At 44.4% G+C, this 13,110-nt stretch overlaps 1 long non-coding RNA gene across 1 annotated transcript; it reads left to right on the top strand.

The window, feature by feature from the left end:
* The first annotated feature begins 6,583 nt into the window (after positions 1-6,583).
* Positions 6,584-12,652, top strand: LOC140850542 (uncharacterized). Its single transcript, XR_012133473.1, has 4 exons — positions 6,584-6,712; positions 7,381-7,661; positions 8,098-8,229; positions 11,082-12,652. It is a non-coding gene; the product is annotated as an uncharacterized lncRNA (long non-coding RNA).
* Positions 12,653-13,110: the final 458 nt, after the last annotated feature.

Raw genomic sequence — 13,110 nt, forward strand, 5'->3', positions numbered from 1 at the left:
CGGCCTCATGCCTTTGGGAGAGCAGAGTTGCTTTCAGATCCTGCCTGTTGGTCAACCTGGCAGAAACGACAGCCATGTTGATCATGATGTGATGTTGGCCGAGTGACAGCCATGAAGTGATGTTGGCTGAGGAAGCAGATGGACTTAATGTCATTGTTCATGTCTGGTGAAACCTCTGTGCTGGGGGTGCGCTGGCCAGTGGCAGTCAGGCGACCTGCAGAGGTCCCGCCGCATGGCTCTCTGCAGCAGGCACCACTCTGGGCATGGTTCTTCCATATGACCTGTCTGGGAACCTATCCTCAGTCCGGAAGGGTGCACATGGCAAGGTGGTTGGGGAGCTTGGAATTTACAGCAAAGCGGGGCCTGGGAGGTAACCGATCACCTGGCACCTGCTTCCCACCCTGCCCCAGTCCCCTCTTCCCTCCCTCTCATGGCCCTGGAGTGCCATCTTTCAGTTAAACATGGGCACCCAAGCCTTTCTTGAACTGTTTTCTAGGGACTCTATGCTAAGACAGGACCCGCTATGCCTGGAGTTGTTGTCAGCACCATGAATGGGTCAATGAGAAAGGAAGGCCCGTGGGCTTGTGAGCTCCACTTCCCAGAAGTCATACAGACTCTCTGCAGTGACAACAAACTGGGATTTATGACCGCTGATGCAAAGGGATGGCTGAAGAGAAACTAAGAGGACAGAAGGGACGGTCAGGTTTCTGGGGTTTTGACGACTGATTTTGGCATCAGGTCATAGGGCAATGCCAGGAGGTAGTGGGTGGGTGAGACAACCGCACCTCACTGCCAAACTGCATTCTGCAAGGGACAAGGCCGCAGGCCTCTGCACAGACGGGGGGGTCCCCAGGGCTTAGAGGCAAACTTTTTGAGCCTCTTCCGAGGTTATTTGGAAAGCTAGGGTGGAGCACTCTGCCCTGATCCAGCTGCTCTAACTCACACATGCAAGCACGTGTGTATACACACACACTTGATGTTAGGTACTTGTACAGCATTTGGTGGCCTTGTCAACCCTTCACACCACTAGTTGTCTTCGTGGCACAGTCCTCTGGACACAGAGCTCCAGGCAAAAGGGATTATGTGTTGGATGAAGCCAGGGGTCCCAGGTCACCTCAGCCTGTTGTGAACGGAAGTGCTTGGATCACTGGAGCTTTAATCTGCTGCTGCGGGGAGGACATGCCCCCATTGTCTTAGCCCCCACAAAAGGCACAGGGGCACATTCAGAGGCCACTGCCCCAAGGCACCCCTCAGCATGGGCAACTGTGATTACAGTAATTTGTTTCCAAGGACGCTTGGGGCGGGGGTGGGGAGGTGGACTCTTAGTCACTGGTGACAAAAATATGGCTCATGGCTAAAGCCTGGAAACCCTTTCAGACACTGCTCAGTGGTACCCTTCTGAGATGTTCCCAACAGGCGGATAATGTTCCACCCCAACAAGCCGACCTCAAGACCAGAGAGCTCTCGGAAGCGATTCCGGCTGTACCCACCAGTCTAACTCGGCAGACCCAAGAAATCATGAGGTAGAAATGCCTTTATTGTAAGGTCTTAACCTTTTAGGTTGACATTCAGTTGAAAGAAACTGCTCGTGTTAGAAATAATTACTGCTGATAATGAACACAATTAAGCACAAAAGAATCTTTATCACTCCAGTACCATTTGTGCGCTTAGAAATCGGCTCATATTTTTCCTTTCACAGATGTTACAATAATGGTGTCAACACTTTTATTTCTTTGTCCACAAGCTGAAAATTATGGCTGCTTCATAAATCGCTGACGTGCTCAGAAGATGGAGGCCCAGCTGCCGAGCACATGAGTTCAGGCCCTGCCCCAGCCTCATGTTTCATGATGACCTAAGCTTCCTGTGTGGAATGGGAACCGAAGCAAATAAGCACTTGTAAAACTGGTTTTGAAGAGTGAAGTTATGAAGAGGTGCTGCCGTGTCAAACATCTGCTTCATCCATTACTCTCAAGTAGGAGCTGGGAATGTACAGTAGGGGCGAGAAACATCAATAAATTAAAATTTGCTTTCCAAGCATGTGCCAGTTTGAACCATGACAGAAGCAAAGGAGAAAGACACTGAAAGAGAGAAGAGTTTTCACTCACTCTCCCCTTACGGGTTTGGGTCGTCACAGTTAGAATCTGGGTTTCTTTGTGCCACCGATGGCTTTGTCAAAATACAAACAACGTTTGATGGTTTATTCGGGCATTTTAATGGCTGCAGGAGACAACGAGGGTTCTGCTCTCTTTGGAAGCCACACTCTTTTTTTTCCTTTCCCCAAGATACAGTCCTCATCAAAACACTAGAAGGAGGAAAGGAAATAAATAAAGTGTCATTCTACTTAAGTACATAGGTTACAGATGGCATAATTACTCCAATAATTATTTGTTATATCTGGAATTCAATACCGCTCATTATATTAGCTTGTGTCACCCTACCAGGAATACACATTCTGTCAAAACTGATGTATGTATTAATTTTGGAAGAAAAATATATAGAAATTTAATAGAGTTTTGAAGTTTTTAAGTGGGTTATTTCGGGTTGATATTCTAAATAAGCAGTTGAGGAAGGGGACACCCCCTGCCACCCCTGTGCACACACACGCACACACCACCATAGCTAATGTAAGGCCGGGCCCGTCTACGTGGCCAGAGGAGGGAGTCAGGAAATTGGAAATGGGATGCCCAGTAATCCTCAGAGTCTTTCTCCCATCCAGTCTTTTTCCCCCTCACATCATATTTCAGAGACAGTCCAGACTGTCCGTGGCCACACATCATTCCTGGTACAGGAGGCCAGGTCGCTGAATGTTCTGGGGTGGGGGGTGTGCCTGGTGATAGGAAACACGTGCAAGGCTGTCTGTGCAGCCGGCAGCAGCTGTGGTGTGTGCAGCTTGCTGTTGGGCGTCCCAAGTGTGCCCTGTGGGATCATGGCGAGCTCCCTTCTGGGATGACCAGGGGACTGGCCAGTCCTTGCCAGGATGTCTGAAGAGGGTGAGTGGATGGCGCAACTACATCCTGGGTGGCATCTGGCGTGCTCATATCCACAGCACCCGTCACTCTAAAACCATAATCTTTCAAAAAGAAACTATAATGTCCCGTAGGATAAAAACTCTGAGTTTTGCCTCATTTTTATTCCCCAAATGAATATATGATAGTGGAAAAATCATGTCTCCCCACCTCAGTTTCTCTTATGTATAAAATGAGTTGTGTGATATTGATCGAAGAGGACTGAATTCAATCTTTGCACCTCCTTTTAGAAATTCTGATACTAATCTGAGATGATAAATTAGAAAGCTTATTCGCATTATGCAAAATTATTCAAAACAGATGGTGAAGTCAATTTAAAGGCTATTTTTTTTTTTCTATCCCTAAGAACAAGTGCTGTTTGGGGGAAGGCAAGACAGTAGATTTTAATCCATTTGCCCTTTGAAATGCCCATCAGCTACCTCCTCCCAATTACCTGTGCCCTTGATTGTGGTCCTGGGAGCTGGCTTCATCAGTCAGAGTTTGTTTGCATTGTCGCCAGACTGTCCACGAGACACCGTCAGTCCATGCACGCTCATAGTGTCTAACTGGTTTCTTAAACCAAGTGAATATTCAATACTTGGGTTCAAAGTCTTTGTTCTTAACCACCATACTCAGCTGAGGTTTGCTCATTCAGGCAAACTTGAATTTGAATCTCAATTCTATCTTTCACCAGCTGAGTGACCTCAGCAAGCACTGTGTAATATTCCCAAACCTCACGATCTTCGTCCTGAAAATGAGGCTAATTGTGCTCAGAGAAATGTTAGGAGAATTGGAGAGTCAATGCAGAGTTATTAATATAGATTTTAGAACATAGAAGCACTTTCTAGCAGGGTCCATTGTTATTATTAATATTTTAATCTTGAGATAAAATATTTCTTGCCAGTTTCCTACTCTCTTTCTCTTATCTACCTGTCTTGGTGTAATGATAGGTCAACCAATTTGTCTCAGTTAAAGACAAAAATGAAATTTAACCTGTGAGGACTGTGTGGTGCTCTGATTTTGTCTGGGTTATAGTTACGTGTTATTATTAATCATTCCAAAATGATTAGTGTATGGTCCATTCACAGCATCCCATTCAACCAGTAGTTATTGAAGTTTTGGTGTTCAGAGCAACATCTATACATGGAACACTTTGTGAGGAAAACTGGATGCAAGTGTGTGGATTAATAAATGAGAAAAGACACCTAGAAGCTGAGTTGGAGCCAGTGCCTTCCAAGGTTACTGTAGCCCAGAAAACACTGGGAGAGATGCTCACAGTGTGACTGTATGAGGCCTGATGTTTGCCCACATGCAGCCCTGTGTATTGTTGCTCTGATATTCATTAGAGCTACACACATCCCAAGTCAGGTGCACAAAATCTTTCCTTCCACCCCTGACAAGACTGTATGAGGACAGTATGAATGGATACTTTTAATTATATTTTAGAGTTGAAATCTCCAGCTATAATTGTGAATTTTTTCATTTTTCCTTTGAGTTTTACCACTTTTGGTTTATGTACTTTGGAGCTCTGTTATTAAGTGTATACACATTTAGTAAAGTTATAACTTGATGAAGTCATCTCTTTTTTATTATCTAAGGCTTATCTTTGTCCTTGGTAACAATCTCTACCAAAATTTACTTTGTCCAATATTTGCATGGCCATTCCAGCTTTATTTTATTTTGTTGATTGGTGTTTCTTGGCATTTATTTTTCCATTCTTTCACTTTTAACCCTTATGGGTCTTTATATTTAAAGTCTATTTCCGACACACAGCATATAGCTGGTTTTTCCTTTTTTTGTTTAATCTGACAGTCTCTGCCTTTTAATTGGAGCATATAAACCATTTACATTTAATGTAATTACTGATATGGTTGAGTTTAAGTACACCATGTTACTTTTAATTTCCTATTTGTCCTGCCAGTTTTTCATTTCCCTTTTCCTCATTCCCTGTACTCTTTATGAGTCATTGTATCTTCACAATGGCTTATTAATCATACACTTTCATTTTTCTTACAGGATGCTCTAGGTTTGTGATATACATTTTTACTTTATCTCAATCACCTTCAAATACTATTATGCCACTTCAAGTAGAGTATACTATTATAAAAATACACTTTTATTTCTTCTCTCCCATTCTCTGTGCTAATGTTATTATACATTTTATTCTGCACATATTATAAAGTCACAATACATTTTTGCTATCTTTGTTTTAGACCAATATCTTTTAAAGAAATGAAGAATCTTTAAAATTCTTTTATATTTACCTTCATTTTTATTATTTCTGGGGTTCTGCATGCCTTTGTGTAGAAGTAAATTTCTATCTGGTATGTATGATACTGCTTTTGTTGGAAGATTTTCTTTAACTCTTTTTTGTAGTCCAATTCTAACAATGAATTTGCTCAACTTCTGTTTGTATGGAAAAGTGTTTGTTTTGCTTTCCTTTTGAAAGGTATTTTTCACTGGTTATAAAATTCTTGGTTAACAGAGTTTTTTCCATCAGAACTTTAAAAATGTCAGTTTATTATTTGATGGCTTTTAAAGTTTCTGATGAGGAGTTTCCAGTATTTCTCATCTTTGTTTCTCTGTATATAATATATATTTTATTTGACTGTCTTCAAGATTTTCTTATATATCTTAGTGGTTTGATCATGATGTCTCAAGTGTGTGTGTGTGTGTGTGTGCGTGTGTGTGTGTGTGTGTGTGTGCATGTATCTTTCTCTGTTATTTAAGGTTCTTGGTTTGGCAACTTGTCTTTCATTAATTTTGGAAAATGCTTGGTCATTATCTCTTGAAGTATTTCTTCTGCCTTGTTTCCTTTTTCATCTGTTTGCAAGTATGTTAGACCATTTGCTATTGGTCCACATGTCTTGGGAATTCTGTTTTTTTTTTTCTTCCCCTGCATCCACTCTTCTTTTTCTCTTTGTTTTTCAGTTTGGATAATTTCTGTTGCTTTAGCTTAAAATTCACTTTTTAAAAAAAATTCTCTGTCTAGTGTACTAATGTGCCACTGGAAGGATGTCCTCGTTTCTGATGGTATGGACTCTAGAGCTAGCATTTCCACTCGTCTGCTTGGCAGTCTCCCTAAGGTTCGGACTTCCCCATTTGCTCTTGCACACTTTACACTTTCCCACTAGATCCTTTACGTCTTGACTACAATCATTTTGAAGTTCCTCCCTGGAGCCTCCAGCATTTGGTTCATCTCCGAGTCTATTTCTAGTGAATACCTTACGCCTTGAAAGTTTTTCTCCTCTTACTTATGTGTGTGTTTTGTAATTTTTGATTGAATTAAGGGTATTAAGTACAGAAGAATAGTGGATACTGAGGTAAAGCATACTTACATTCAAAATGGCATGTGGCCTCCTCTGTTGGGTCACTGCTGTGGGGTGTCGAGTCAGTCTAGCTGTAGTCACATTGTATTTAGGCTTTGTTGTTGCTTTGGTTACATTTATTACACCACAGACTTAAAATTCCTCCTCTGGTAGCCTGTTGCACTCTTTTACTCTCTCTGGGCTGTGGCTGCCTGATGCTTTTTCTGTGTTTCTGTTGCATCTTTAAGCTTTCAACAGTCTGTACACAACTCCGTAAGCTGGGGTCTCTGTCCATGAGCTGCACTCCCACAGTCGTAGACTATTGCCTGTACCTGGCGCCCGGCTCAGGATGAGAGCAGGGGGTGATTCTCAGGTTTCCTGGCCAAGCCTTGGTCTTAGGTAGACTGCGTATCTGCATTTTAAGGGTGGGGTTTTCTAAGTGTTCCTGCCTCATTGGGCTGCCACATTTTGCTGTATATCTGTTAGAGTGTCTTTGGTGGAGGAGAGATTCCTGCCCCTCTCCCAGAGGCAGGTTTCAAGACTCCTGTTTGGGGAAGGGGAGGATATGCTTTGTCTTTCTCTCTTCTACAAAAGCAGTAGGTCTTTGCCTGTGTCCTGGGGTTTCCTGTCCCTTCCTGGCTGAAGACTTTTCCTTGATATAAGAGAAAGTTCTGGTTTAGTGCTTATGCACCAAGAGGACCTCACAGAGCTCTTCTGTCTTCCCCCTTCTTTCTTATAAGCACCTAGTGGCGGCCTGTGGAGAGGAGCTTGTGAGGGACTGTGGACTCCCTTTGTGTCTGAGGTTCCCAAGGATTTTAAATTCTCACTGTAGCCCACACTTGGTGTCCAAGAGTTTGTCAAAGTTTCAGCTTTTTTCTTCTTACTTGCTTTCATGGCATTTGCCTATTTTCTCCATGTACTGTCAGAAGTGAAACCTTTCGTAAGTCTTGTGTCTCCTACGAGAAGCTAGTCACCATTTGGAATTCAGTTTACCTAGTTGCCTTTGTGACATCAGCTTAAGAAAATGTAAGATTTGTAAGTGATCCAGTTTTCCTCCTCATTGTTAGGGTGGGAGCAAAGATCTGTTGAAACTTCCGACGTCCTAAATGGAAGCAGAACTCCCCGGAAGAGGAAACTGGCAAGATAACTTCCGGAGCCTTTTCAAGCCCTTAAGTGGAAGAATGGCAGTGGCTTGTTTGGGAGCCTTGAAACTGTGCATTCAGAGTTTTCCCATCTCAAATATTCTGTTCCTCCAAGCTCTCTCCCTTTTATGCCCTTCCATTTGCTCTTACTTCCCTTCTCAGGGACTGTCTAAAAACGAGAGCTTTAGTAGGACTGGGGTCACCAGGTAAATAGACACCAGTAAAGAGTACATTTTTAATAGGTTTTTAACATTTAAACAATTCAATTTTTAAAATTTAAACAAATCTATATTATAAATTCTTCTCAATTTTCTTTTTTTGAGTTGTGGTATCTGCTTTGTTAGCTACTTCAAGGGAACAAATATTTGGCTGACATTTGGGAGAGCAGAGAATTGTCATAAAACTTACTCTTGAGAAAAGAGGTGATAGGTTTGCTTAGCACACACATGGTAGTTCTCAAAGATGATATTAGCCCAGAAAATGGATGAGTAATACCATTACACAATAGTTGTTGAATAATTATTTGCAGATAAGCCATTTTCCATCTCTGGAAGACATTATTACACTCAGAAAAGTTTTGGACTCTTTGGTACTATTTGTGTAAATTTTGTACTTTCTGCCTATTACATTATTTCACACCAGTGAGACAGAAAATACGCTACAGTAGGAATTCAAATTAGAACTTCAATGAGCAGACAGAGAAGAATTTGATTTCCCTCATGTATTGGTGAAGGATCCCTACTGGACACCCACATAGTATCATTACTTTCATTGGTAAGTGAATTAGCTGTATCTAGTTGGTTTTCTAACAGTAAGAAGCCTATTGGAAATTTGAGAGAATTTAATGGTGGATTAATGTCTATACGTAAAGATTTGAAGATTTTTTTTTAAATGTAACAATTTGTTATTTCAACGTTTTAATGGTAAGATTGTTATTTAAGGGCCCGGCATAGATATGCCAATGGCCGTGGTAGCATGGGCAGTGATGCCCAGGCTGGGAGCTGTGGTGGTGAGGATGTCACATCCCACACGGGGTGATCACTGTGCTCAAGTCTCCCCCTCCTCCATGTCCTGGCCTCAGTGTCTTCTCTGGATAGTTTTCTGCCTTCGTTGTCCATCGAAGTCAACAACACCCATGTCCAGCAGGCCCAGCCCGGAAATGAGAGGGTTTTTAACTCCTAATTAGCTCATCCCTCAACAGTTGTACCAGATGCCATATTTCTCTGATTCTCCCATTTCTTCTTACGGTGTGTGTCCTCTCTCCTCTCCTCTCCTCTCCTTTCTCATCTGTGGAGAGGGAGGCCTTCTGATTTGTCTGCCTTCCTTACATATCAGATGTCTCCAGATCTTCCATCATCTGTCGAAACAACCTTTCAAAACTGCAAATTTGACCATGTTACCCCCTTGCCTAAGTTTTTGGGATTTCCCCTTGATTACCAGATGAAGTCCAAATTCCTGTTCCTAAGAAAACACCCCCTCCCATACTCTGACCCCTAAGCACATCCTCATTGTCTTTCCTCATCCTGCCCTCCACCCCAGCCTCGGGCCCCCAGCTAAGGCCCAGCAATAGGAATGTGGGCCACGTCATACTCTGTGGCTCTGGGCCGGCTGCCTTCTGGTCTTCTCCCCGTCCTTTCATCCACCTGTCGAATTCCTACCACCTTCAGGGAGCAGCTCAAGGCTTCCTTCCTTCAAGAAACCCTCCATACCTTCCCCTTTCCCCTCTCATTCCCTAAGTTTACATTCTCTTCTATAAGCTACCAATGTAGCCAGTGAATGCTCACCTTTATCATGGTTCATAATGCACAGTTTATTGCATTTAACGCACATCGTGATGCATGTGATGGTTTGATGTCCATCTCCTCCTCCTGGCCTGTGTAAACCCTTTGCCCCTTTGCAGGGGGCAGATGAGTGGGGTTGTGGACAAGGTCTATATCTGACTGTATTTAATATCTATGCCTTGTCATGTTACTTCGTGCTCTGTCCCTTCCTTTATGGAATGTTCCTGGGTCATTTCAGTCTTTCCAAGACTTTCAACTGTGCTTAACATACTCAGGAATCTCACATTTCTCTCTCCAGACCCCAGTCCTTTCTTAGAATCATTCCTGCATTTCCAGTGGCTTCCTAGACAATCCCACTCATATGGATCATACAGGCATGTTGACCCCCAGCAGTCCAAACTGAGGTCATTTTCTCTTTGTTTCTCATCCCCTGCCCCTGGACTTTCTCCCGTGGTTTATGCCTCTGTGTTGATGCCACCCCTATTAACTTTCTGATCTCATCTCGACCTCTCAGAAAGCCTTTAGTCTTTCCTTTGAGCCTGTCTATGCCATCCATTGTCACCAAGTCATGTCCTCTCATCTCTGAAGCCTCTTATATCTGCCGCTCCCCTGCTTGAATGACAGCAATAGCTTGCTGGCAGGTGATCTTGTTCCTGGTCTTCCCACCTCTCAGGCCACCTTCTACCTATCCATTAGGGTCACCCAAGGTGCAGAAGTCCCAGACTCCTTCTTCCACATGCAGGGCCCCTTGTAGGCGGTTTGCTCTCTGCTCCTCTGCACTTCAGGCGCTGAGCTGATGCCTTGCAGAACGCTCTTCCTCCTGAGGACACTGTGAGCTGCCAGACCCGTCCTCTGCTCTGGCTGCTCCTGTAACACTTTCTTTGCATTCTCTGCCTTGAAAACTCTGACCTCATATTTAATATCCTGTTCCAGTCTCTCCCATCCCCCCTGAAATCATCTGACTTCCCCATCCAAGCCAGTGCTTCCCTTCTCGAGATGCCAGGGAACTTGAGCATATACCTCCGCTGAGAATTCATCACGCGGTATTGCAATTTCTCTCGCTGGCCCAGGAGCTGCCTGGGGACAGGGACTGTGTCTTGCTCACCTAGGTACTCTCAGCGCCTTGCACAAGCCTGTAAATCACAGGTACTCAAATATCTGAGCTCAAGTGTGAATTAGAAAGATCAAGGACCCGTGGGGTTGGTAGTTGGCGGTTACGGAGAGCGCAAGAAGCCGGTGGTTAGGAGGGGGAGGGGCAAGAACAGATGAGGACAGAACTCGCACTGAGGCGTTTGCTTATTTGTTTTCAATAATGAAACCGGGGCACAAGGGTGAGAAAGGAAATGCGGTCCTTAACTAGCCACCTTTTTCTAGCATTCCCCTTCCTGGGGAAGGAGCCAAGATATATTTGGAAGGGGTGTAAAGTTTCTTGGTAAAGTTTATGATTCTAGGACAAATCAAGAAGGTTGTTTCTGTATTGTGCGCATTTTCTTTTTTCCTGGCACATGGCTTAACAATTACATTCCGTGGGTCCTCAAGGACCCTGGCAGTTCCAAGATTCTGCAAAATAGTCTCAAGTATGTCTTTGCAATAGGGAAGTCTAAGACAAGATGTCGCTTTTCAAGGTGTAAAGGAATCCGTACACATGTATGCCGTGTATGCTGTTACCTGGATTGCTAACCACATGCCGTCAGTGGCTGATAAACTTAATTGATGGCACCGAAGCGGGATGGGGGAGGAAAGCAAAGCCGAGGGAGGCGGGCGGCAGAGTCCGGAAGCAAAGTCAACAGCAAAAGAAAGATCTGAAAAGAATGACATTCCAGCTCCTCATTTCTTTCCTTTCAGGCTTTATGGCACCTCTGGAGAAACAAAAGCTTCACAGAGAAAAGGCTGGTTTGGCAGCGGCGCCTGGCTTCCCCCTTCAGCTCACCGCCCCGCGTGTTCTCGGAGCTTTTCTCTTGTACACAAATGAAGCACTTAAAGGTGTGCAGTGAGGTTTCATCTTCAATTTTCTTTGCTCTCTCTTGGCTTCTCTCCTCCATTTCCTCAACAGTTCTGGAAAAAGGGACATTGGCAGATGCAACGTGCTGTGCTCGGCCTGGTCAGCCTTCGGCCTCTCAGGTCCACTTCTCTCTCCGCCTCTCCCCGCCCTCTGTCTCCCTGATGTAACGTCTCTGGGTTGTCTGGCTCCAGCTGTCCTCCCCTGGAAGCAGAAAGACAGACGGGGGAGGCTTGGGAAGACAACTCGGCTTATTCATGAGGCCCATTTCGTTCCAGCAGCTTGGCTGGATCCACGATAGAGCAAATCTTCAACTGTTTCCCTCGCTTAGAGGATCAAATTTACACTTTTCTTCTGGCTGTTCTTCATGGTGAAACATTTGAAATCCACAGGCAGACACAGCCAACTGGGTAGGATGTTAGGAATTCTGAAATGCTGCTGAATTAAGTCAGGGACCAGCCTAACTAATTTGCTGATTTACTCAAGTTGACCCAAATGAATTTCTGTGTAAACGAAATTTATGAAGAAGTCTTTGAATAATTCTGTTATATGAAATGCCGGAGCTTCTAGTTTCCATTTTATTACATTTTCTGAACACTGTGTATTCCAATCATATTGAAACATTTTGTTTTCAGGCTCTGTAGAAAGTGCTGATGGTTGAACCTCAAAAGAATTGAAGGGTTAGTTCATAAATGAATAAAAAGCCAGCGGCATTTATCCAAAGTTTGTTTAACTACCCTAACCTCATGGGCCTGTAAAAATTCAACTGAAATCATTGAGAAGAGGTCCTCCCGAGAGATCCCTTGGCACTTTCTGCTTCTGCTTGGATCAGAAATACCATGAGAGTATCTTTTTTTTCTTTAACTTGCAACATTTCAACACTCCTAGTTCCATTTGCAGATGGAAAGCTGGGGGGGAAGGGCTTGGAGAAAAACATGGTTGAACTTTTCTTAACCTAGAAGTTCTTGCGGCTTTTTCATGAGAATGCAAGCCACAGAGCATGCCTGGAAGAGGCCGGGTGCCTCTGCCTAGGAAGTCTCCCCTTCACGGGCCCTGGTAGGAGCCGTCACTGAGGTTCTGCTAGAAGGTGGTCGTTTTGAATCAAGCTGAGGACATCTGACAATGGACCTCAGTCTCTGGCCTCAGCCCCCTGTAGCCGAACGTCCCTGGGGTAACAGAGACAGAAATTAAATCATTTATCCAACTAGATAGACCAGCACTCGGTTATTCATGGACTAGTTCATTTCATTCCAGTCCTGTAGGAGAGCTTGTGTGGGTAGATGGATTGCAGAAATAGTCACAATCCTCAAATCTATAGAGACAGAAAGTGGATTAGTGGTTGTGCAGGATGGGGTGGGGAGAGATTGTTATGGGGTATGGGAGTCCTTCCTGGGGTTAAGAAAATATCTAAACCCGATCGTGGTGGTGACTGCACAGCTCGGGGCATATACCCAAAACCACTGGACTGTACCCTTGGAGTGGGTGAGGTGTGTGGTATGTGAATTACATCTCAATAAAGCTGTTAGTGGAAAAAACTTAGCCGCAGTCCTTTGCTCCTCCCTGGATCTGTGCCCCGGCCATGTGCGCTGGCAGCTCTTCCAGTGAAGGACTGGCTTGTGTTTGACCACCTGTTGACTCTGGGCTGCCTTCTGACGCTGGCTGGCAGGCAGAACATGGTGGAAGGGACAGGGTGCCGTCGGGAGCCTCAGCTCCTCACAGGCCCTGCGTGCTTCTGCTCGCGCTCTTGTTCTGCTGTCTTCACTATGGAAACCAGCCTGGACTGGCCCCTGGAGGGTGAGAGAGCTGTGCACAGAGCTGAGCCACCCCGGCCAAGGCCATGTCCGCCCACCGCTGGCTGCCTATGGTGTGAGCCTG

Source organism: Manis javanica, chromosome 7, assembly GCF_040802235.1.
Source record: "Manis javanica isolate MJ-LG chromosome 7, MJ_LKY, whole genome shotgun sequence".
Classification (NCBI taxonomy): Eukaryota; Metazoa; Chordata; class Mammalia; order Pholidota; family Manidae; genus Manis; species Manis javanica.